The sequence below is a fragment of the Nicotiana tabacum genome, unplaced genomic scaffold (assembly GCF_000715075.1).
Source record: "Nicotiana tabacum cultivar K326 unplaced genomic scaffold, ASM71507v2 Un00150, whole genome shotgun sequence".
NCBI lineage: Eukaryota > Viridiplantae > Streptophyta > Magnoliopsida > Solanales > Solanaceae > Nicotiana > Nicotiana tabacum.
This window is the reverse complement of record NW_027438388.1, coordinates 110,383-134,768: the sequence shown is the minus strand read 5'-3', so window position 1 is coordinate 134,768 and position 24,386 is coordinate 110,383. Positions and strand designations below refer to the sequence as shown.

Sequence of the window (24,386 nt, the reverse complement as noted above, 5' to 3'; positions counted from 1 at the left end):
GAATACTCCTTAGCTTGTATTTTCCTCCAAAGATCATCGGGACCAGTTTCAGTAGTCCGTCCCGAGGCTTGCTTACTGGACTCAGCTAGGTGCTCTGGAGTGTAAACCCTGCTTGTTCTGGTCATACCCTGCGCAGCAATTGCTTCTCCCGTCTTGGTCTTTCCTTTCCTCCTTGCTTCAGCTGTGTAATCCCATGGTATGGCATTTGAGTGGAACGGTGTTACATCTGACATTGCTACAGGAATGGGTACCCTCGGTGGTAACACAGCAACTTCAAAGAGTACAGGTGCCTTTGGAGCCCCAAACTCAACCTCAATTGGCCCGGCCACCTTCGCAGAAGAAGGTGCTTCAAATTCGAGAGGTATAGACATGTTTACTTCGTCGCCCCTGGAGGGATGGTTCTGCACAACAATTGGGTTAAGTGTGACTACCGGTTTCTTTGGCTCATCATCCTCAGTAATCAATCCTATCGATCCCTTGGGGTCCCAGTCATCTTCGATCTCGATCATGTGAATATCCCCACCTCTGTGATCAGGCAGAGGGTTGTTGCGGATATTAGGAGCAGGCTCCTTTGCTATGATAACCTTATTGTCGATCAAAGTTTGAATCTTGTCCTTCAACGAGCGGCATTCGTCAATGGTGTGACCTTTCATGCTGGAGTGATACGCACAGGTCTTATTAGGGTTGACCCACTAGGAAGGATTTTCTGGAGTTATGGCAGGGATAGGGGAGTCATAACCAGCAGCTTTAAGTTTCTCATACAACTGGTTAATTGGCTTAGCGATGGTTGTATATTGTCTGGGAGGTGTGCGGTCAAAATTTGGTCTGGGTCTAGGGAAATTTTGGCTAGTGGGAGGTGATTGGTAGTGAGGGGGTTGGGCATTATAAGCTTGGTAAACAGGTGTAGGTTGAGAGTATCTGGGTGAAGTGGGTTGATATGCGGGAGGTGGAGATGATTGGTAAACGGGTGGTGGATTTTGGTAAGAGGGTGTGGGTGCTTGGTAATTCGGGATAGGCTGATATGTAAGTGGAGGTGACGGGTAAGTGTGGTATTTTAGTGGTGATTTGGCTCCCTGTGCGACCATCACGGCATTGACATCCTTCTTCTTGGACGTGTCACCTGACTGTAAAGCCTTGTTGGTGGCCTGCAATGCTTCAAGATTAGTAACCATACCATTCTTAATGCCTTCTTCAATTCTTTCTCCCAACTTGATGATATCGGAGAATTTCTGGCCCTCGATCAGCATCAACCTCTCATAATATCGTGGGTCTTGAGCCCGGACGAAGAATTTGTTCATCTGTTCCTCTTATAAGGCCGGCCTGACCTTAGCAGCCTCTAATCTCTAACGAGTAGCATACTCGCGGAATGTCTTGGTAGGCTTCTTCTTTAGATTCTGGATGTAGAATACATCCAGTGCATTCTCTATATTGAATCGGAACCTATACATGAAATTCGATTCCATACCTACCCAGCTTGTCCATTTCTTGGGGTCCTGACTGATGTACCAGGATAAAGCATCCCCCTTCAGGCTTCTCATGAAGAGTTTCATACAGATTTTCTCATTCATTCCGACTCCGACCAGCTTATCACAATATGTCCTCAAATGAACTCTGGGATCTCCCGTGCCATCAAACATTTCGAACTTGGGAGGTTTGTATCCCTCTGGAAGTTCAACATCTGGCAGAATGCAGAGGTCCTCATAATTCAGCCCCTCTATGCTTTTGTTTCCTTCCATGCCCTAGACTCGGCTGGTCAATTTCTTGAGTTCCGCTGCCAAGTTTCTGATAAAAGAGTCCTTGTCATCAGACTCAGGTGCACTTGAGATTGGTTGAGTGTAGTGGGGTATGGTATCTACGTAGATGGGAGTGTTGTGGGGGTGGTCGTTTGTGGTGTTCAGTGGTTCAGGAATGAGTAGTGGAGTGTGGCATATGTTGCAGTGTTGAGCATGAGTGGGTTGCATCTGTGGTTGTAGGGTGTTCTGTAGAGGTGCGGGATTTTGAGCATTTGGAAAGTTGACATCAGGAGCGGTGAGAGTGAATGATAAATTAGCCAAGTTCCGAACTTGATCCAGTTCTTATTGGAACTTCAACAGTTTCTGCTCAAGTTGGGCAGCAGTTTCCTTAGCAACCGGGGTACCCTGAGGAATCTTAATTCTTTCAATTTCCTTTCTGGTACTTGAATCTCCCATTCTACCTTTGTTCTTGTTCCGGATAGGACTTGGAGGAGGAGGAGGTGGAGGGCCCTTGGATCTCGTACTGTATGATGATGGTGCCAGAATGCACGAACTAACCTCTGGGGATGGGAATAAAAATAAAGAAAAACAAAAAGGTAACAAGTTAGTGCGTGTTATGAGAAGAAAATGTTGCAATATTTAGCCATATTGTGCAAGAATATAAATCGCGTCCTAATTTGGGTGCCTCGTTGTGCCCGAGGTAGGCCTAGTAACAAATTAATTTGGAGAACCTATAATGCTAAATGCCTCATTTTATTGATAAAAATAAGACGAATCCAAAACGATGCTAAATAATAGAAAATAAAATATCACTAGTGGTCATTGGCCTTATTACATCATTAAAAGCAAGATAAAAGACTCCTAACTACTTGGTCCCAGAAGGACATTCCCCAGATTCGGCATCTTTATCCCCCTCGAACAGCTTCACCAGCTCGCGCAGTCCTAGCAGCAGATAAGCTTGGGCCAAATGTCCGCCTGCATTCCCTTCAGCGTTTCGACAATCTTCAATCCTCTTGAGGAACTTTCCTTCTAGCTCCACTAGACCTCGCTCCAAATATCCTAGTCGCTTGTTGGTGCTGACAGCCATATCCTTCCATTCCTTGATCAACTTCTGATGGGCTTCTTGTATTTCCCGATGCTCACTTTCACACTCTCGAATCCCCTTGCGCAGTTGATTGTACTTAACCCATGTTTCAGCTTTCTCGTCAATGATTCTGTGTCCGTGAATGAACCCGGGTTGACCCATACCATTGTGATTATCTTCCAACCAACCCGAATAGTGCGGCATGCAACCAGTGTGATACCTGTATGGCTCAATAGATTCTTTCCCCAAAACGAGCTTGCAATGCCACATGTGTTGAGCTTGGCATTTGTGAGGGCTATCATCGTCCTGGAAATCAGCCCTAAAGTGACTCATTTTGTCGACCCTTGGTATGATTTGCTTTCTTCCAGCCTGCCTCATGGCTCGGAGGGGAACGTAGGGATAAGTTCCTCTTAGACCAATGAGTATGAGAAATGGTGCGTCTCGGGATCGAACAATGAATTCTTCCGTAGGGAACCATTCGACCATCCACTATACCTGGTCTTCTTTTAGATTCTCGAATAGCTCCACCCATCTTCCAGCGTCCTCTGGCTGAGCGAACATGTTAGGCATATAATTCATACGCCTTGGCTGGTAGAAGGCAATGTGATCATCCCAGTCTCTGCGTAAGATCTCCTGTCGGTATTGTCCTTTCTGGAGGTGCTCCATGAGCCAGAGCTGAAGTAATAAATTACATCCCTCAAAATGACTGGCCTTTCGCTGACAGTTGTCCAGAGCCCGGTATATCTCAGCAACAATCATGGGCACTATACTGAAAGGCTGTCCGCCAATTCCTTCCATCAGAGTCTTGGTTACCATGGCCAGTCTGGTGTGGATCCTAGCCTTCTTCATAGGGAACACTATCATCCCCAGGAAACAAAACATGAATACGAAGACCCTTCTGTGAATATGCCCCAGTGAGGTGAGGGCAAATTCATCTGAGTAGGTGCGGTATGACTTGTTATGGTCGTACCTCTCGTACAGATAATAGAATGGGACGTAGGAGTCTTTCAAACAGGTCAAGTATGGGTTCTTCTTCAGTCTCATCATCTTAAGGAAACCCCTACCCCTGCGGTTCTCTAGCATAAGCAAACCCGGAGTCTCCCAAGGAATACCAGCTAAGCCTTCTATTTCTTCGAGCAAAGGAGTCATTTCAAGGTCCCCGAAGCGGAACACGGACCTGTCACTATCCCAAAACAGAGTTGCAACCTCTATGATTTTGTTGTCAGGCTGGATTTCTAGAAGAGAAGGCAGATTCCCTAAGTATTTGCGGACGAGTGTCTGATCACTGGAGTGGAGATCTTCCCACCAATTTAGAAGCCTTGGATGAATGTTGGTTACCATGCCAAATCTGGGGATTTCGTGCCTCATTTTCTGCAAAACAGTGTGTTAGACCCTTACCCCGCCAGACTCGACTATTTAAACCAATAATTAGCATAAAAAGCATTTAGTTCTCCAAATAAATGCACAGAACATGTAGGTGTCCGTTTGGGTTTCAGGGAAACCTGATGGACTTTGGACAAGGCTATCTTAATGAGTCATTATGTGGACAACATAACTAACTCGGCTAGGTTTGACCATGATGCATTCATAGTTAGATAGAGTAAGGTTTCTATTGGGGTATTAGACAGGTACCCTTGAGCGGACAACTCAAGAGGTAAAGGCACGGAACCGTCGACTGCACCGCTGATCGACTGGTTTTACCGCAAATACGCCTTTGCCGAATTTAAAGGGTGATAATATTGGAAGAGCGCAACCACTCATTATAAGTGTTGCTATAGTATTTGTTTGGCACAAGAGAAATATGATGTTGAAGATGCAGTTTAAAAGAATGAAACAAATTGACATGTATTTTCACGTTAATAAGATAAATGATTACAATAATTGCAGTAATTACAACAGTATTGAAATAAAGCAGTAAAGGAAAGCAGCTAAAGGAAAGAAAAGACATGAAGAGCCAAGTCAGTTTCGTAGTGAAAGAATAAAAGACAGTAAATAAAGCAATTAATGAGATAGTAAAGTCACAAGCAACATGCAATGGTAAAAGCCTAAAGAAGGTCCCCAACAGAGTCGCCGATGTGTCGACGCCCCCTTTTTCTAATGTGTTCGAAATCGGGTATACGACATTGGGAGGACAACTCTATTCCCTTTCGAGAATTGGGTTTAGAAGTTGAAGAGTCGCCACCTAATGATTATAGTGCATTAGGACACTTTAATAAGGGTTTGAGATGAAGAGACCAGAGATTAGGGTAAGGGCTAGAAATTATCCCGAGGGGAAGGTGTTAGGCACCCCTTAAGATCCACTAGTGTGGTTGCCGGTCATGTTACAATTGTGACTTTACAAGTAAACAATCAAGGCTCGAATAAGGACTTGCATACAACATTGCAATTAGGTTAAAAACTTTTGAAGGTAAGCAGAGAAGGCAGAAACTTATGAAAAAGATTTGAATAGATTTAAAGAAGAGATGATAGCAAATAAAGGGAGGGGGTCCTAAGTTTATAATTAATATGGATCATTTCAATGCAATACCCAGCAATCACTCCTCCGAAGAGGGGTCGCACGTGATATTAGTGCATCGGTCATCATATCCATATCTACCCTTCCCACCCCGTTAAGGTGTTAAAGCGCGAAATGGTATCGTTACTTATTGCATGTTATTATCCGTCCCAATCCTATCAGTCCCGGAGGCATATAGGACTACTAATCCTAAAGGGGAGGGAGTTGGGGATTTTGCGGAGTTTTCAAAAGGATAAAAATCTAGGCGACAAGCAATAACAGATAGCAGTTAAAAGGGAAATAAATAGCAGTTAAGGATCAAGTCGGCCTCCTCATTCAAAGAAGCAGATTATTTAGCATGACTTACAAATACTGGTTTGGTCTGTATTAAACTTAACGTAGGAAGGGTGGCTAATTTATCACATATTTTCTGATAAGAAGTCTGAATTAGGCCTGCCTGCTGGTTGTAATTATCAAAACTGATGCAATTATAAAATTTTACCCTAAGGCTTTCCTAGGTGTTAAACAGAACCTATAGGCATGTTATCTATTAGTTTCAGAAATAAAGAAGTATACTGATTGCAGAAAAAGAATTGCAGGCGTTAAACATTATTGCTACTGATTTTAGGCTTATAAGCGAGTTGACAATTTAGGTTTAGTAAACAGCTCCTATAGACATGTTTTCTAGGTGTTACTGATTTGAGCATTGTTATTGCTTATGCAGGAATCCTATAGGCAGGTTGTCTACATGCAATTGATTAGGTATTTAAATCCTATAATAGTATTGCCTAATGACAGATGAAGGATGCAGATAGTCCTATAGGCATGGTGTCTATATGAAGATGCAGGATTTCAGAAGTATAGTAATTCCCTATGAACATGGTATCTATATGAGAATGCAGAGTTTCAGTGATTTATAAAATGCAGAACTTTAGAAAAATAGTAATCCCTATGAACATGGTATCTACCCCTTGCATGCATAGTCCCCTACCTTTTTTCCACTAGCCGACCCCAAATGTTTATTACAAGATTATTACAGACCAGAATAAATAAGAAAAACAATATACCAGAAACAAAAGATTCCAACCAAGGAGAGCCTAATTCAGACCCCAGGTCTGAAATATGAAATAAACCAACTTCCAAAGATCAGATTCCAAAGCCTTCTCTCATCCGGGGTGTTTCAGAGATCCAAGGAGTTTCAGGAACTCCAGGCAGTGCTTACACCCCAAATATATTGCAGAATTAGATTATAGTGCAGTGTGGAAGGGCCAGCCCTCAAATGTCCAAGTTCAGAGGGAACTCAAGGTCCCAAAGCAAGGCTCAAAAGAGAGGGGCAGAACTTAAGGTTCTAGGAATAGGTGAAGGTGCAATAGAGGGGAATTAGGGAATAACAAGGCAGGTTGGCGGTCATGCCCAGCATTAGGAGTGCTGGCACACCCCCTGACCATCCTGTCAGCTAAAAAATTAGAGAGTTAGGACCTATTGAAGGTCAGGATTAGCCCTGGACAGCAACTTGGATGCTGCCAGGCTATACCTCAACTCAACACACCTAAGGGAATGGGGTATGGGAATTTGAAAGAGCCTAGGATCCAAAGGATCCAGTTTTAATCCATGGACAATAACTTTGGGTATTGCCATGTCTTAAACCACAGCTCAAGCACATAAAGGGGTATGGTGAATGGGATTCATTGCAGTAACAGATAGCAAGACATAAGCATACTATCATAGAAGTTGAACTCTACAAAGCAGTAAAGTAGGCATGGACATAAAAGCTTGTAAGTAAACACATTGGGGTTGATGCTGGAATCAAAACTAGGACATACCAGTATCAGGAAAACAAATGAAAGCAGAAGTCTTGAGAAAAGCCAAAGTGCATAAAGTTTTAGAAGGGGTTGTGAGAATTAAGTGAATCTCGGAAGTGTATTCCGTTTTGGTGAAAAGAAAAAGAGTCGAGTATTTATAGCTTGGAAAAACAGGCAGAGAGTAAGGGAAGAATCATAGTAATTATGGAACTATGTATCAATTATAATCAATCAACATAAGAACTTCCTTTAATTGAGGAGTTCAAACTCAAATGGTAATGGACAGCAATCAAGTTAAGGAAAGAGAATCAAATAAACATCTTGTGTAAAGTAGGAAATTAGGGGTAAATACATAGGGGTTTAACTAAGGAAAGAAAATTTTAAAATATACGGTTAGCCCAAATAAGGCAAGAACACAGTAAATCAATTAGTACCTAGTAAATCAAGGAATCAGGGATTCGACATTACCAATGAACCAAGTCAGAAAGAGAGGAAAGATTTTAACTTAAGGAAAATTAGTAGCAATCAATTAAACCTATTAAAAGGGATCCTGAATCAATCACAAGTTGGAAATCCCTTTTACAGAAAGGTTCATCACATATAAAGAGCATACAGACACGTTAAGTATGAAAGAAAAATTGTCATGTCATCGTAAAATCAGTGGAAAATCCAGTAACAGAGTTTAGAAGAGTTTATCAAAAGGTCAGAATCATATGAAACTTCGAAATTGATCTAAAAGAGTTGGGGGTTTTGAAATAAGAACCCCCGTTTGGGCAAACCATAAAGCAAAGATGAGGGGGCCAGCAGTTGAATCGAAACATATTCAGAGGTTTCTGAAAAGAACTGAAACTTCTAACATGCTTCTCGCAGCAACAGAACTCATGAATAGCATGTAAATACAATAGAAGAGTTCAAAGCAACAGAGTAAAGAAACTAATTCGAAAAAACTCAAGTATAGCATAGATACATAACAAATCTAAAAGAAAAATCGGGGAAAACCTCGACAGGTTAGGGTTTCAGAAGAACCCTAGAAAAAGCTTTGAAAAGGTCACCGATCTGAGTCGGAGAGGTCAGAATCAGGCTCAAAACACCATGGTATGCCAGAGCAAGGCCGGAGATGGCCAGAATCTTCGAATCGGTGAAGGTCTGAGTGAAGACCTTCGAGGTCTGGCCTCGAACCTTCGAGCATCATGCATGCAAGAGCCGGAGGAGGTGAGTATAGGTTGTCCATGGCCTGAGAAACCATGGACTCCGGTGAAAACGCGGTGGAACAAGGTAGGAGGAGGCTAGGGTTCCGAAGGAACTTGAGAGAGTTTTGGGATTCAAAGGCGGCGTCATTGTGCAAATGGGGTTAGGGTTAGAGGGGTTAGGGGATTAAAAAAGGAAAGGGCGAATCAGGGCCGTTAATCAAAATGATCAACGACTAGGATTTAAAGAAAATCCGGACGAGTCTGAAAACGGGTTAAGGGGTTGGGTAAAAATAAGAATTGGGTCGTCCGAATTTGGGTTTGAAATTGGGTCACGTTTAGGCTAGAATTGAAATGTAATGGGGCTATAATTGAAATGAACTGAGGCTACATGTTAAATAGTCAGTTTTAACCTTTTTATTTATACAAAATAGTAAAATGATTTTAAAAACAAATTAAAAGCACTAAGCTAATTAATAATATATAAACATTAATCTAAAAATGATGAAAATGAATTTATGATTGTAAAACGCTATTAATCGTAATATAGGCCATAATTGCAATTTTATGTAATTTAGCTTAAACAAAATATCAAATGAATTTGTAAAAATATGCAAAAATCACGTTAATTATATTTTGGTGTAACTATGAGGATGAAAATAAATTATTCACCAAAATGATAATTTCGGAAATAATTATTGGATTTTGTACTGTTAAAATAGACAATAAATTGGTTTTGAAAATCTTTAAAAATTTGGGGAAAATACCAAAATACTTGGGCATGCTTATATATGCATACACATGCTATTTTGAAAGTATTTTGAGTATATAAAATATAGGAAAAAATTGGGTATCAACACGATGTCCCTAAGACAACTTTCTACACTCGGTACAGGCATTATGAGTTCTTGGTTATGTCGTTTGGGTTGACAAATGCCCCAGTAGCTTTTATGGATTTGATGAACCGAGTGTTCAGGCCTTATTTGGATTTATTCGTGATCGTCTTCATTGATGATATTTTGATATATTCCCGTAGCTAGGAGGAGCATGAGAAGCATCTCAAAGTGATTCTTCAAACTCTGAAGGATAGTCAGTTGTATGCTAAGTTTTCGAAGTGTGAGTTCTGGTTAAGTTTGGTTGCATTCTTAGTTCATGTTGTATCAGCAGAGGGTATTCAGATAGATCCAAAGAAGATAGAGGCAGTCAAGAACTGGCCTAGACCCGCATCAGCTACAGAGATCCAGAGTTTCTTGGGTTTGGCAGGTTATTATCATCGGTTTGTGGAGGGGTTTTCATCTATTGCAGCCCCGATGACCAGGTTGACACAGAAGGGTGCCCAGTTCAGGTGGTCGGACGAGTGTGAGGCAAGCTTTCAGAAGCTCAAAACAGCTTTGACTACGGTGCCAGTGTTGGTTTTTCCCACAAGTTTAGGGCGATATACAGTATATTATGATGTATCTCACATTGGACTTGGTGCGGTGTTGATGCAGGATGGCAAGGTCATTGCTTTTGCTTCGCGTCAGTTGAAGATTCATGAGAAGAACTATTCGATCCATTATTTGGAGTTAGCAACCATTGTTCATGCGTTGATGATTTGGAGGCATTATCTGTATGGCGTGGTGTGTGAGGTGTTCACGGATCACAAGAGTCTTCAGTATTTGTTCAAGCAGAAGGAGCTAAATTTGAGGTAGAGAAGGTGGCTGGAGCTATTGAAAGACTATGATATCATCATCTTATATCATCCAGGGAAGGCCAATGTGGTAGTCGATGCTTTGAGTAGGAAGTCAGCTTGTATGGGCAGTCTTGCATATATTCTGGTCGGTGAGAGACAGCTTGCTTTGGATGTTCAGGCTTTAGCCAATCAGTTCGTGAGGTTGGATGTTTCTGATCTCAGCCATGTATTAGCTTGCACAGTCGCTCGTTCTTCTTTATTGGAGCGTATCCTAGATCGGCAGTATGATGATCCTTATTTGTGTGTCCTTAGAGACACGGTGCGGCACAGTGGTGCCAAGCAGGTTACATTAGGAGACGATGGGGGTTTTGAGGCTACATGGTCAAGTTTGTGTTCCTAATATGGATGGACTCCGAGAGTTGATTTTAGAGGAGGCCCACAGTTCCCGGTACTCTATTCATCCGGGCTATCAGGATTTGCAGCAACATTATTGGTGGAGAAGGATAAAGAAGGATATTGTTGCGTATGTAGCTCAGTGTTTGAATTGTCAGTAAGTAAAGTGCGAGCATTAGAGACCTAGTGGTTTGTTTCAGAGGATTGAGCTTCCTGAGTGGAAGTGGGAGTGTATCGCTATGGACTTTGTTGTTGGACTCCCACGGACTCAGAGGAAGTTTGATGCAGTGTGGGTTATTGTTGATAGATTGACTAAGTCAGCACATTTCATTCCTGTGGCAGTCTCCTATTCTTTTGAGAGGTTAGCTGAGATCTATATTCGAGAGATTGTTCGTCTTCATGATGTGCCCGTGTCTATCATTTCGGACCGAGGTACGTAGTTTACCTCACATTTCTGGAGAGCAGTTCAGTAGGAGTTGGGCATATGGGTTGAGTTGAGCATGACATTTCATCATAAGACGGACGGGCAGTCCGAGCGAACTATTCAAATTTTGGAAGATATGCTCTGAGCTTGTGTCATTGATTTTGGAGGCTCGTGGGATCAGTTTTTGCCTTTAGCGGAGTTCGCCTCAACAACAGTTACCAGTCGAGCATTCAGATGGCTCCTTATGAGGCTTTATATGGTAGGCGATGCCATTCACCGGTTGGATGGTTTGAGTCGGAAGAGGCTCGGTTGTTGGGTACAGATCTAGTATAGGATGCCTTGGACAAGGTCAGGATCATTCAGGATAGGCTTCGTACAGCTCAGTCCAGGAAAAATAGTTATGCCGACCATAAGATTCGTGTTGTTGCATTCATGGTTGGCGAGCGAGTGTTGCTTTGGGTGTCACCGATGAAGGGCGTGATGAGATTTGGAAAGAAGGGCAAGCTTAGCCCTAGGTTCATTGGTTGTTTGAGATTCTTGATCGAGTGGGAGAGGTGACTTACAGACTTGCTTTGCCGCTGAGTTTATCAGTCGTGCATCTAGTGTTTCATGTGTCCATACTTCAGAAGTATCACGACGATCCATCCCATGTGTTTGACTTCAGCACTGTCTAGTTGGACAAGGACTTGTCATATGAGGAGGAGCTGGTAGCTATTCTAGACCGGCAGGTTTGTCAGTTGAGATCGAAGAGTTTCCCTTCTGTTCGTGTTCAGTGGAGAGGTCAGCATGTTGAGGCATTGACTTGGGAGTCTAAGTCCGATATGTGGAGCTGTTATCCCCATCTTTTCTCCGACTCAGTTACTTCCTTTTTATGTCCGTTCGAAGACGAACGGTTGTCTTAGAGGTGGAGGATGTGATGACCCAAAAGGTCATCACTTGATTTATGAGTAAATTATGTGTTCCAAGGCCTTAAAAGCCTCCTTTTTCCTCATCTCGATTTGTGTGCGCGGTTCGAGAGTATATATAGAATGCTTTTATGTGGAAATGTGATGAAAATGTTAATTTGGCCTTTAAAATTTAATTTAAGTTGACTTCGGCCAATATTTTAGGTAAACGGACCCGTACCTATGATTTGACGGTCCCATAGGGTCCGTAGGAAAATACGAAACTTTGGAGTATGCCCAGAATCAAATTCCGAGATCCCAAGCCCGAGAAATGAATTTTTAAAGAAAACTGCTTTCTAAAAAGTATATGAGTTTTTGGAAATTTGAATATTTTTGAAATTGATGGTATCGGGCCCGTATCTTGGTTATGGAGCCCGAACAGGTCTTATATGGCGTTTAGATTGAGCCTGTAAAATTTGGTAAGAAACGGACTTGAAATGACGTGAATCGGACCCTCGGTTGTGAAATTTGAAACTTAAGTGTTCTTGAGATTTTTCTTTGATTTTGATGCAAACTTCGTTGTTAAAGGTGTTAATTTGGCGATTTGATCGCACGAATAAGTTCATATGATGTTTTTGGGTTAGTATGCATGTTTGGTTTGGAGCCCCGAGGGCTCGAGTGAGTTTCAGATGGGTTTGGGGATGTTTTTAAACTTGGAAATGTTGCAGGTTTTCAGTTTCTGGTGCACAAAGATTTTGTTCTTCGCGTTCGCGTGGCTTCACTCGCGAATGCGGAAGGCAATATTCCTCAGGTGCAAAAAATTTCTTCCCGAACGTGGAGCTTGGGATGCGAACACGAGGCTGTGGGGGGAGTACCCTTCATGAACTCGTCCAGGCATCGCGAACGCGTAGGGGTAGTGGCTTGGGGGAGGGATTTCAAATTTACTCTACGCGAACGCGGCCACCTGACCGCGAACGCGAAGGCTCGAGGAGCTAAAACTCCTCAAACGCAAACCCTTGAATGCGAACGCGAGCCCTTGAACATGAAAGCGATGGCCATCTGGGTCTGACCCATCGCGAACGCGATAGGCCTATCGCGAACGCGATGAAGGCCTGCCCAGTTATTTTAAAATAGAACCAGAACCGGGCAGAACCTATTTTACTCCATATTTTCGAACTCCCAAGGCTTAGAGGAGATTTTCTTCCTATAAATTCATCCCCAAAGTGTTGGTAATCAATTCTAAACTTTACTCTTTCAATTACCCAATATTTTTCATCACTTTCTAATCAAAAATCAAGAGTTTTCATGGTAAAAATTAGGAATTTGGGTAGAGTTAGAGCTTTTTGAATAATTGGGATTTAGACCTCGTTTTGGTGTCAAATTTCGAAAATAATTGCATATTCGGGATCGTGGGTGAATGGGTGATCGAATTTTGGTCCGAACCTCGAGTTTCGATCAAACGGGGCCCGGGGTCGATTTTTGACTTTTTGGGGAAAATGATAGGAAACCTGTAATTAAGCTTTGGGTATGAATTCTTTAGAATTTATTAATGTTGTTAAATCAATTTGGACAAGATACGAGTAATTTGAAGGCGAATTCTAAAGGAAAAACGGTGTTTGAGGCTTGAGTTGGTCGTGGAAGTTTGAGGTAAGTGTTTGGTCTAACCTTAGCTTGAGGGATTAGGAGTTGTATCTTATTTGCTATGTGTTAATTGTGGAGTATGACATATAGGTATGGTGACAGGTATCTATACGTCGGTGTTAAGCATGCCCGTGAGTCTTGTATTGTAATTGTTGTGACTCCGTTGTGATTTATTCGTGCTTCATACGAGGATTATCATTATTGTTCCCTTGTCGGGATGTTGTTGTCATATTATTTTTCCTTTGCCGGGATGTTGTTGTGATATTATTGTTCCCTTGCCGGGATGTTGTTGTCATATTATTATTCACTTGCCGGGATGTTGTTGTTATATTATTGTTCCCTTACCGGGATTCTTTTATGATTGGTGTTGACAAATGAAAAGGGAGCGGGTTGCACTCCTGCAACGGTACTATGTGACATGGAAGCAGATTGCACGGGAGCGTATTGTACGCCTGCAACAGTACTATGTGAAATGGGAGCGGGTTGCATGCCTGCAACGGTACTATATGAAATAGAAGCGGGTTGCACGCCTGCAAGGGTACTATGTGAAATGGGAGCGGGTTGCTATCACGACCCTAACCCCGAACCCGATCTTGATGGCGCCTCTCGTGAAGACAAGGCCAGCCAATTTACACAATTCACCCTCTTAAGCAGTTAAATAACATAAAGGTACTTCAAACATGATTCGATAGCAATATTTAGTGGAAATAGAGATAACAAAACGGAATCCCAACCCGACACAGCCCTAACCGGGGTGTCACAAGTCACAAGCATCTATTAGAGTATAAATACAACTACAAGGTCTGAAATGTACAAAAACAGGACTGATAAACGAAAAGGGAGAAAAGTAGTGCTGCGAACGCTGACAGCCACCTCGCTAAACTCCAATATCCCTGCCTCCGATCAGCCAAAACCCCGCTACCGAGTGTATAAATACCTGCATCTGCATACAAGGTGCAGGGAGTAAAGTGAGTACTCCAACTCAGTGAGTAATAAAGGTAAATAACAACTGAGCAGTAAGAAATCACGTAAAGCAAATCAACATGCTGTATAGAAGCAGTGTAAAACCTTTTGAGAAAAAAAAAGCAATGAAGCTGTGAAATCTTTAGAAACATCTTAGCTCAATTTAAACCTTTTCTGAAAATGACTTTTTCAACAGTTATTGAAATGAATGCAAAACAGTTAGTGCCGATAAGCACAGAAAATCCGCCCCTTGGGAAATACCACAGTATAACAGGTAAAATGACAAGTAAATATGAAAGATGAACACATAAAGGTTTGCCCCTCGAGCAATCTCTCAGAACATTACCAACCCCTCGGGCTCACTCTCAAAATAATATCAGCCCCTCGGGCTAACTCTCAGAACAATATCAGCCCCTCGGGCTCACTCTCAGATCATGATGGGTACCCGCGCTCACTGTGGGTGTGCAGACTCCGGAGGGGCCCCTTACGGCCCAAACGTTATATCAAGCCACCTCGTGGCATCATCTCTTGGCACTCGGCCTCACATCACTCGGCACTCGACCTCACATCACTCAAGCCACCTCGTGGCATATAAAGTATCTCAAGCCCTCGGCCTCATATCCTCACATATGGCCCTCGGCCTCACTCAGTCCGAAAATCATCACAAGCCCCTCGGGCATTAGTAAAACAGTAGTTCTCAGCCCAAAACATCAGTTAGAAATATCATTTAAGTTTCAAATATGAGTAACAGTGGCTGAGTTTGTAAAGTAGTAAATATTAATAGGACTGAGTTCAAGTAATAACTCAAAGGAGTGAGAAAATAGTGATAAAAATCCAAGGAGGGTTCAAATAGTTGGCACGAAGCCCAAATATGGCAATCAGCCCAAATCATGATGCTAACAAATATGTTTGAATCAAATACACAGTAAAATCATCAATCTGAACGGACCAAGTCACAATCCCCAATAGTAAACCACCCCACGCTCATTATCAGCGCGTGTCTCACCTCAATATAGCACTACGATGTGCAATCCGGGGTTTCAAACTCTCAAAGTATCATTTACAGTCATTAATCACCTCGAACCGGCGAAATATCTAGCTCGCGACGTCTTTGCCCTTCAAATTGGCCTCATGCGCATCAAATCTATCCAAAATCAGAACGAATACATTATAATATGCTAATGGAGCAAAGCCCAAGCGAAAACAATCGAAAAATATCGAAAATCCCGATATTAGCAAAACCCGAGCCCCGGGCCCACTTCTCAAAACTCAGAAATTTTTACATCATTAGATTCCTCGTCTTCCCTCGAGTTCATACATATCAACAGTATCAAAATCAGAGTTCAAATGACCCCTCAAATCCTCCATTAAAGGCCTCTTAAACTCAAGCTCTAATCCTCCATTTCTAGCCCTTTAAACCCATTAATTACAGCCTTAATTCATGAAATTCTACCATAGGAATATGTTTTAAGTACAAAATCCTTACCTCCATGAAGTCTCTTTGATTCATCTCTTCAAAATCGCCCAAAGCTCCTAATTCCGAGTGCAAAAATGGTTAAACCCTTCAAAAATCGCGAAGGAAGATATATATACATTCTGCCCAGACATAACTGCATTTGCGGTCCAAAATCCGCTTTTGCGGTACCGCATATGCGGTCAACACATCCGCTTCTGCGGAGTTTTTTAAACTGGCGTAAGCCGCATTTGCGAACCTCTTCCGCAGATGCGATCCCTTTAGCCGCTTCTGCGGTCCAGCTCACCTGACCCATTTTCACTTCTACGAAGAAACACCCGCATCTACGGTCCACAAACCGCAGATACGGAAATACCAGAAGCAGCAAATCTGAAGCTGCAACACAAATTCCAATTTCCCCGCTAACCATCCGAAATCACCTCGAGGCCCTTGGGACCTCCACCAAAAGCACCAACATGACCCAATATCTTATTCAAACTTGTTCCAACCATCAAAACACCCCAAACAACATAAAACCTACCAAATCACATCGAATTCAAGCCCAAGTTTCTAAAATTTTCCGAATTACACTTTTGATCAAAAACCCAACCAAATCACGTCCGAATGACCTGAAATTTTACACACCTATCCGAAATGACACCACGAAGCTACTGCAACTCTTGGAATTTCATTCCGACCTCTATCTAAAAATGTCACCTATCAACCGAAAAACGCCGAAATCTCAATTTCGCCAATTCAAGCCTAAACCTTCCACTGACTTCTAAAATGCCTTTCGATCACGCTCCTAAGTCCCAAATCACCTAACGGAGCTAACGAAATCATAAAAAACCTGATCCGAGATCATATACAAACAAGTCAAATCTTGGTCAAACCTTTCAAATTTCAAGCTTTAAACTGGGAACTGTTCTTCCAATTTCATTCCGATTACCCTAAAAACCAAAACCAACGATTAACATAAGTCATAATACATCACACAGGGCAAGTCATGCCCGAGAATTGGCAATCAAAAGTGCAAAAGCTCAAAACGACCGGCCGGATCGTTACATTCTCCCCCACTTAAACATATGTTCGTCCTCGAACGTGCCCAGAGTTGTTCCAAAAGCTAGCCAATTGCTGAATAACCTTACCATGCATATACCCGGGGGTGATCCCACGTCACCCTATCTCACATAGGTTTGACAATACAATATAACGGAAATTTCACAATCCATCCTAGCCCATAAACCATAGAACCACATAACTCAAACACTAGCCGCGATAACTTCTAATCACAGCAGATGTACATAACAATCGAATACCGATAGAAAACCTTTTATCAACTAAAGTCTCATTCTAACACTTCCATATACTGCCAATGATAACTGAAACACGCAATAAATCATAACCATTTCTTAGGTCAACCATTTATAAGGCCACTTCCCCACTAGCAAGGCCATAGCAAATTTCTGAGCCGAACCTTGATATTATCCTTCAAACATGCTGAAATCAAATCCGTTTGTATTCTTTAAATTTGGTTTGGAGTAGGTTTTGGTGTTATTGAGGTCTGTTTGGGATTCTGAGCTTAGAAATAGTTCGGTATGGTGATTTAAGACTTCCACTCAAATTTGGTGTTATTCCGAGTAGTTTAAGTATGATTCGGCACGTTCGGAGCAAGTTGGACGAACTTGAAGTTCATAAGTTGATTCGATTTGGTTTGGGTGTTATTCTTAGTTTTGGTGTTGTTTTTTGTATTTCGAGAGGTCGAGCAGGTCCATTTTATGATTTCGAACTTGTAGGTATGTTTGGATGAGGCCTCGGGGGCCCCGGATGCCATTGAGACGTTGTGCGGAACTCATTTGGACTTGGAGAGAATGGCTGAAGCAACATACTTCTGGTGAAATCACACCCGCGAGGGGCTAGCCATAGGTGCGAGCTCTTAGAAGCGAGCCAAGGTCCGTAGAAGCGCAACGGAGTGGACTGCCCTGTGGTTGCAGAAGCGGGGAATGGACAGCATCTGCGAAGGCGCATCTACGATGAAAGGACCGCAGGTGAGAGAAGAGGTTGGCCAGGCCTGGAGTGCAGATGCAACATAGCTTCCACAGAAGCAAAATCCCTGAAGGCAATGAGATTTCATTCAAGACGGAATTAGGCCATTTCTTGTTCATTCATTTCACTTCTTGGGCGGTTTTTGGAGCTTCTTAGAGAGGGAGTTTTACCTAGCTATTGAAAGTAAGTAATTTCTATCCAATGTAAGTTAAATATATAAATTATGGGTATATTTTAACATGTAAAATATTAAAAATTATGGGCTTAGTTGAAAAACCTAGGTTTTGACAAAAATGGAATTTAACCACGAAAACGATTATGGAATTGGGTGAAATAATATATTTGAGTCCGTAAGGTTATGGGTAACATTATTCTTCGAAAATTTTCGGAATACAAACATATGGGCCCGGGAATGAATTTTAGAAATCTTCCAATTTGGGTTGGGTAATTACTCCAATAGTTAGATAATGAACTTTTGAGTATATATTGACTTATTTATATAATATTTGGCTAGTTTCGGGTTGTTTGGCACCAAGTTGAGGATTTAGAGCGTATCTGTGGACCGTAAGTGAGCTTGAGAACGAGGTAAGTCTCTTGCCTAACCTTGTAAGAGGGAACTCATCCCCTTAGGTATATTTTTTTTGTTGTGAATTACTTGTGTGGGGAGCTACATACGCACTAGGTGACAAGAGTTCGTGTGTAGCTATATTCCATGAGGTGTCCGGGTAGTCTTAGGTTTACATCATGCTTTAATTGTATTGTCACGTTTATTATGCATATAAATTATCTTGAATAGAGCGAGGACTAGAGATTTAAAAGTTGAAATATTCAAGTTAGATTTCTTATTTTCGGTAAAGAATTGAAGAATATTTAATAACTCTGAGAAATCCATGTCCTCTCGCGTCGCAAGTACTTCCGCGAGCGAGGTAAACTTCTCTATTCTCATGGGAGCAGGTTGTTCGCCTCGACAGGTTAATAGATGCATCTACGGTTCGTGTCGTTCGGCCCTCGACAATGCACACAGTATATTATTGGGATCGGGCCGTACGATCTCGGCATAAATCGTGCGTGACAATACTCGGAGCCTAAGTATACTTGATATTATGTTATGGCTGGAAAGGTTATAACTATTTAATTAAAAAATAGACTTGGAATTTACTATTAGTTGAAGAATTATTTATTCACTGCTTGTTATTGAGTTATTACTATTGTTTACATAATCCATGTTTATTTAAAAAATTTGTATTTTATTTATTGGCTCATAGTAAGTGTCGATGTCGACCCCTCATCACTACTTCTTCAAGGTTAGACTCGATATTTATTGGGTACATGTTGTTTATGTACTCACGCTACACTTCTGCACTAATCATGCAGGGATCTGAGGCAGGTGCATTTGGCAGTCATACCGGCGCATACTACCGATACCCCGAGGCCTAGTGGTGAGCTGCTTCCTGAGCCAATCTGCAGCACCCAGAGTCTCTCTTTTGCATTTAGTTTTTGTCTACTTTATTTCGGGCAGTAGTTATAGTTTTGTATATTCTACTAGTTGCTCATGCACTTATGACACTAGGTCTTGAAAAATATTCTACTAGATATTTTGTTACACCCCGTAAGTTTAACAGCTTTGATACCGTTATATATATATTTGAGATGATATTTTGAGTGGATCTTTTCTTGTAAAAAAATGGTTTGAAAAATATGATTATATATAGTTATTAATATTACTACTTTCGAATATATTTTAAATTATACACATAACATGAGAAAAGTTTATGAGATTTTCTTTATTGTAGAGATATAAATTATTTTCTCACTAGAAAAGAAGGTTATCTTTTTACTATTTTAAGAATTAAGTATATGAAATTTTTTACTCTTTATATGAGATTAGGAAAATTATAAGTTGAGAAAATGTATGTATTTTTACATGAATATTTTACTAAAATAATACTGTATGTATTTATTTTATACGGTACCACATGACCATCATAGTAAGTTATATAAAATATGTTAAAACTGAGTATTATTTTAAGTAAGTTGAGATAATTTTTAATTAAGCGAGTAATTGATAATTATTTATAAATTTTGGATAAGTACTAGGAGATATCCTCCACGTGGGAGTATGAAAATTAGGCACCAAAACACTTTTTAACCTCTATTAGCGGTGAACATTTTTCACTATGACAAAGACTACTTCCTTCAAAATCACCCCACCTATACTTTCAACAGTTTTGCACCTTTAGTTCTTTAGTCTTTTTTCAAATGACTTTGCTTATTCACTCATCACTACGATAAAAGACAAAGCTTTTCGTCCATACCAAAAGCCAACCTATTTTGTTCTTGCAGTTTCGGACAAGTGCAAATTTCTCGTGCAAAAATACTTGTTCTCTTGTTCTTGCGCATAGACTTCATTTGGATATTTTAAACAAAAAAAAGGGTTGATAAAGATTTATTTTTGGTGTAACACCCTTGTTAATTTATATGTGAAAGGTGGTGATTTGGTCTCTGCTCGTGATGTGTTCAATCAAATGCTCTTGATTACGGGTTATTTCCAAAATGGGATGCCTGATAAGGCATGTAATGTTTTTCGGGAAATGGTTTCGTCGGGATTTATGCCTAACCATTATGCTTGTGGTAGTGCTTGTGGTAGTGCTTGGAGGGATTGCCAAGAGAATCGGTTCAGGTATGCTAAGGTTATTTCTTCTTTCTTTTTGGTATGATCCAAATGATATAAAAAGAAACTAGCAAGCGCACAGTTTTCATAAACGACTCTATTCATAAAAATACTAGGGGTCTCTATGTTCTTGATTCCCCGTGTGACATAATACAAAATTCAACGACAGGAAACATATAATTAGTTACTATGTCTCCCTCTAAAAATTTGGTATCTTTAGAGCGAATCACTTTCCCTATTGCATTACCTTTTTTGACCTGCAATTATTCTATTCTAATTAGTTTCATCCTATTAGTATTAGAGGAGTAATAAATAAATGCATAAAGGAATTCAGAACAAATTTATTTCAGAGCGTTAAAAAGGCCGTAGTTGGTTGAGTGCCAAATATAATTAGTCGTTTTGGTGATATTGATTATATTTTTAAATGATTCATTAATTTATATCTTTTGTTCATGGGTCTCAGAAAATACGTAAGTTGATAAAGTTTATTTCATGACGTCCCGAGGAATTTTTGTGTCAATTCTACCCATCTATCTACTTAGCTAAATCTCCGGGAGTAGGGTAGTCTTCAATCTCTAGCAGGATAGTATCTGCTTCTTGACAAATATCGTCTTCAAACCTTGGTGAAAACTAAATAAATGAGGAGGTGGGGAAACTAATGCTTCCCACTGGAGCTATAGATATAATCTGCTTCTTCCTCCGCCCCTATTTCTTTCATTAAGTATGCTAGAGATTTTGTGTTTTTGTAAATCATCTCTTGCTTCTAAAAAGTCAGAAACCCTATTAATTGTCCCGTCTTTTGCGATGAATTAAGTACTTAATTTATGTACTCACGACAAGAAAAGAGATCTATGGCCACATTTAATCAGTGACATGTGAAAAAAAATGTCGGAAAAAGAATCATTTTGTGATACTTCATAAACAATTTGGTAAATTCAATGACATTTGATTAAAAATGACATAGTCATTGCGACTTTTAATTGAAATGTAGCTATATGAGTTAATATTTACTGACATTTATATCTAATGAAGGAAACTTACATTTATACTTATTAAGCTAAAAATATATAGGCATGGTCAACTATTTTTATTAAAAACCCTACCCCCAATCTTTCCTCTTAAAACCGTGCCTCCAATCTTCCCCTTTCCTCATACACAAATAATTGATAGTGTCATCTCATATTCACAAAATTGATCGGATTGCAAATTACATTCTCGAAGTTCAAAGTCGCACTCGATTAGCGATAAGCAAATCTCAGTGTGACACCGAAAATTGAAAGGGGAAGCAACCAGGTTGGTCTTAGATTGTTCTAAAACACTAAACATGACAGATACTACTGATACTTCTCAGATTTTTGATCGAGGTTATTAGGGTGCGTTAAGTATTTTTTTTTGTGATTTTCATTCTATTATGTTCACTGGATTGTATTTCCTGCCTTTAAAATGGTTTCCCTTTCATTTATTATGATGTACTGAAGTTTGTTGTTTTTGAAAAGTGGTAGATAGGGTTATTTATGCATTTAACAGTTCGCTGTTTATGTTCAAGATAATGACTATTGTGGAGTGATGAAATTGAATCATTCTGGGGATAAAGCTTTAGTATCTACACCTTTTTCCTTTTAATGTCATTGTGTATTCGCACTTTTTATTTTATTTCAGTGGTTGATTCTTTCTTTTATTGGATTTTGTCTATTCTTACATCTTTAATATGATTGTTTTACTGTCATGTTGTTATAGTTCATCCTTGTTACGCTCTTTCTTAGTCCATGTAAATTATTTAATTAGTTGATTAGGTTTATAGGTGCTAATAGTGGTAGGATGAGTGTAGAAAGGTACCTGCAGGTCCAAATTACAGAAATCTTACTTGGATAAGTCAGAAACTGAACTACGCCTTACAGGAAATATCACTCTTTTGCATTTAATTGAGTATGATAGAATAACTTATTTATACCTATAATGCCAAAACTTTAGCAGAATAACAAGGAAGATTATATTTTCTTGACACATAAATACTCAAGATCAGTTCACCAGAGGAAGAAAAACTTGAAATTGCAGCACCAAATAACTAACCTCATCGACTTATAATGTTAGATTCCTCACAGGAGATGACATTCTGCTTTTCATGAGTAAGAATATGGATATTACTATGTATTTATAGGAGAAAAATGACCTCTATAGCATAGTCATTAACCAAATATGGCCTCTGAATCTAGTTGATTGTGGTTCTCATCTGTAGGTCACTCAAGAGGATCATCTCCTTCAATTGAAATAAGTAAATATCTAGTTTGTATTACCTATCAATACCTCTAGACGCTTGCTTGGTTGTTAGACCTAAAATGTAATACTAACAAGATTACCATGCAGGTGTTGAAAATAAATTGTGTTAGGAGCATACTCAAGGTCTGCTAGCTCGTCAAAGGTTATACTCTTCACAATATCATTGAGATAAAGAAAATTCTTGTGGTTTACTTGCGAAAAGGATATTAGTCTATCCAAATGATTATGCAAACATCATTTAATCCTAAAACCGAAATGTCATGCTTAGTTAGAAGAGATTAGGAAGAGGAAAAGGACAGAGAGAACTTCTCATTCTGTATGTTAACTAAACAGATATAGATGTGTTCAAGCACCTTTTGCATTTTCTTACTTTATGGTACATATTTACATTGTGGCTCGTATTCGAAGATTTGAAGTTTCTTATTGTTTTATTTTTCTTTGTAATAAGTAAGTCTATTCTTCATTTTTGTTTGTATGATGGAATGTTTTTAAGCTGCACGGATTCTAACTTTTCATGTGATATCATATGCCGTATAACTCTATAGAAGTGGCTTGCTAACTGGTTTTTGTTACCTTATATTTTTAACTTCTAATTGTTGCTTTTATTGTTTGGTTTTATTTCAGGTTGATATGCAAAAATTGGAGTCAAAAAGAGAAACTCTTGTGCAAAGAATTGTTGTGAATTAATATTTTTGTACTCAGCATTGGAGTCTATTTATAGTTAGCATAGCTTGTTCTGAATATGTACAGGACAAAAACTTTATATTTTTGAGAACCACTACTGAGTGGTATTGTAAGATTTTCAAAAATATTGTGTACGTATCTCTTTTGTTTTAATTCAAAACTCTTTTGTTGAGTAACGACATTTTAGTATAAAAATTATATGAATAATTGTGTTATTAGTAGATAAGAATTATTAACTTCCTTCAAGTATAAAAAGAAAAAAAAGCTATTGACAAAAGAAGATTTATCGACATTTTGCATTTATATATAGAAAGGATGAGTAAGATTGCCGACATTTCTTTATATGTTGCAACTATATTGATTTTGTACTCAAGCTGGTGACATTTGATAAAAAGTCAGTATGTAAATGTCACTATTTATTTGTCAACATTAATGTAAATGTCGGAAAATTTCCGACATCGAAATTTACGACGTTTGCTATAAATGTCAAATAAATGTCGGTAAATAATTTTGTGACATTTATGTGACTCAAAATGACATTTAACAAATTTCGTCGTACGTCTATTTTCTTGTAATGACTGTAGGAAAAGCACTAAAAGTAAAACAATAAAAAGTATAAATAAAAGTATCCAAAAATTGATTAAAAAAAAATTAAAAGCATTTGAAATTATATGAAAAAGTCTATAGTATATAACTTGATATATATGCTTGTAAATAGCAGTAGTGTCGTGTAGAATGAGACAGAGTATTTGGATGAGCTAAATCCTCTTTTTTTTCTTTCTGCTAGTTATTCCCTTCTTGATTATTTATACCCTTATTGATTATTTTCGGGTTAAACACTTATACTTTTCTTGATTATTTTAGGGTTTTACTTAACCGGTTTTTCCTAGGAATTTACAAGTTAATCCATCAGAATTGTTAAGAAATTAGAAAGCTAACCATATACTAAGAGTGATATCTGGTTGTTATCAAACTAAT

At 39.6% G+C, this 24,386-nt stretch overlaps 1 long non-coding RNA gene across 2 annotated transcripts; it reads left to right on the top strand.

Annotated features, from left to right (window-relative positions):
• Positions 1–20,469: 20,469 nt before the first annotated feature.
• Positions 20,470–23,582, top strand: LOC107815135 (uncharacterized). 2 transcript variants are annotated; one of them, XR_001654702.2, is made up of 3 exons: positions 20,470–21,820; positions 22,812–22,866; positions 23,349–23,582. It is a non-coding gene; the product is annotated as an uncharacterized LOC107815135 (long non-coding RNA). The 2 variants fall into 2 exon arrangements; XR_001654703.2 differs by having other exon boundaries at positions 20,471–21,740.
• Positions 23,583–24,386: the final 804 nt, after the last annotated feature.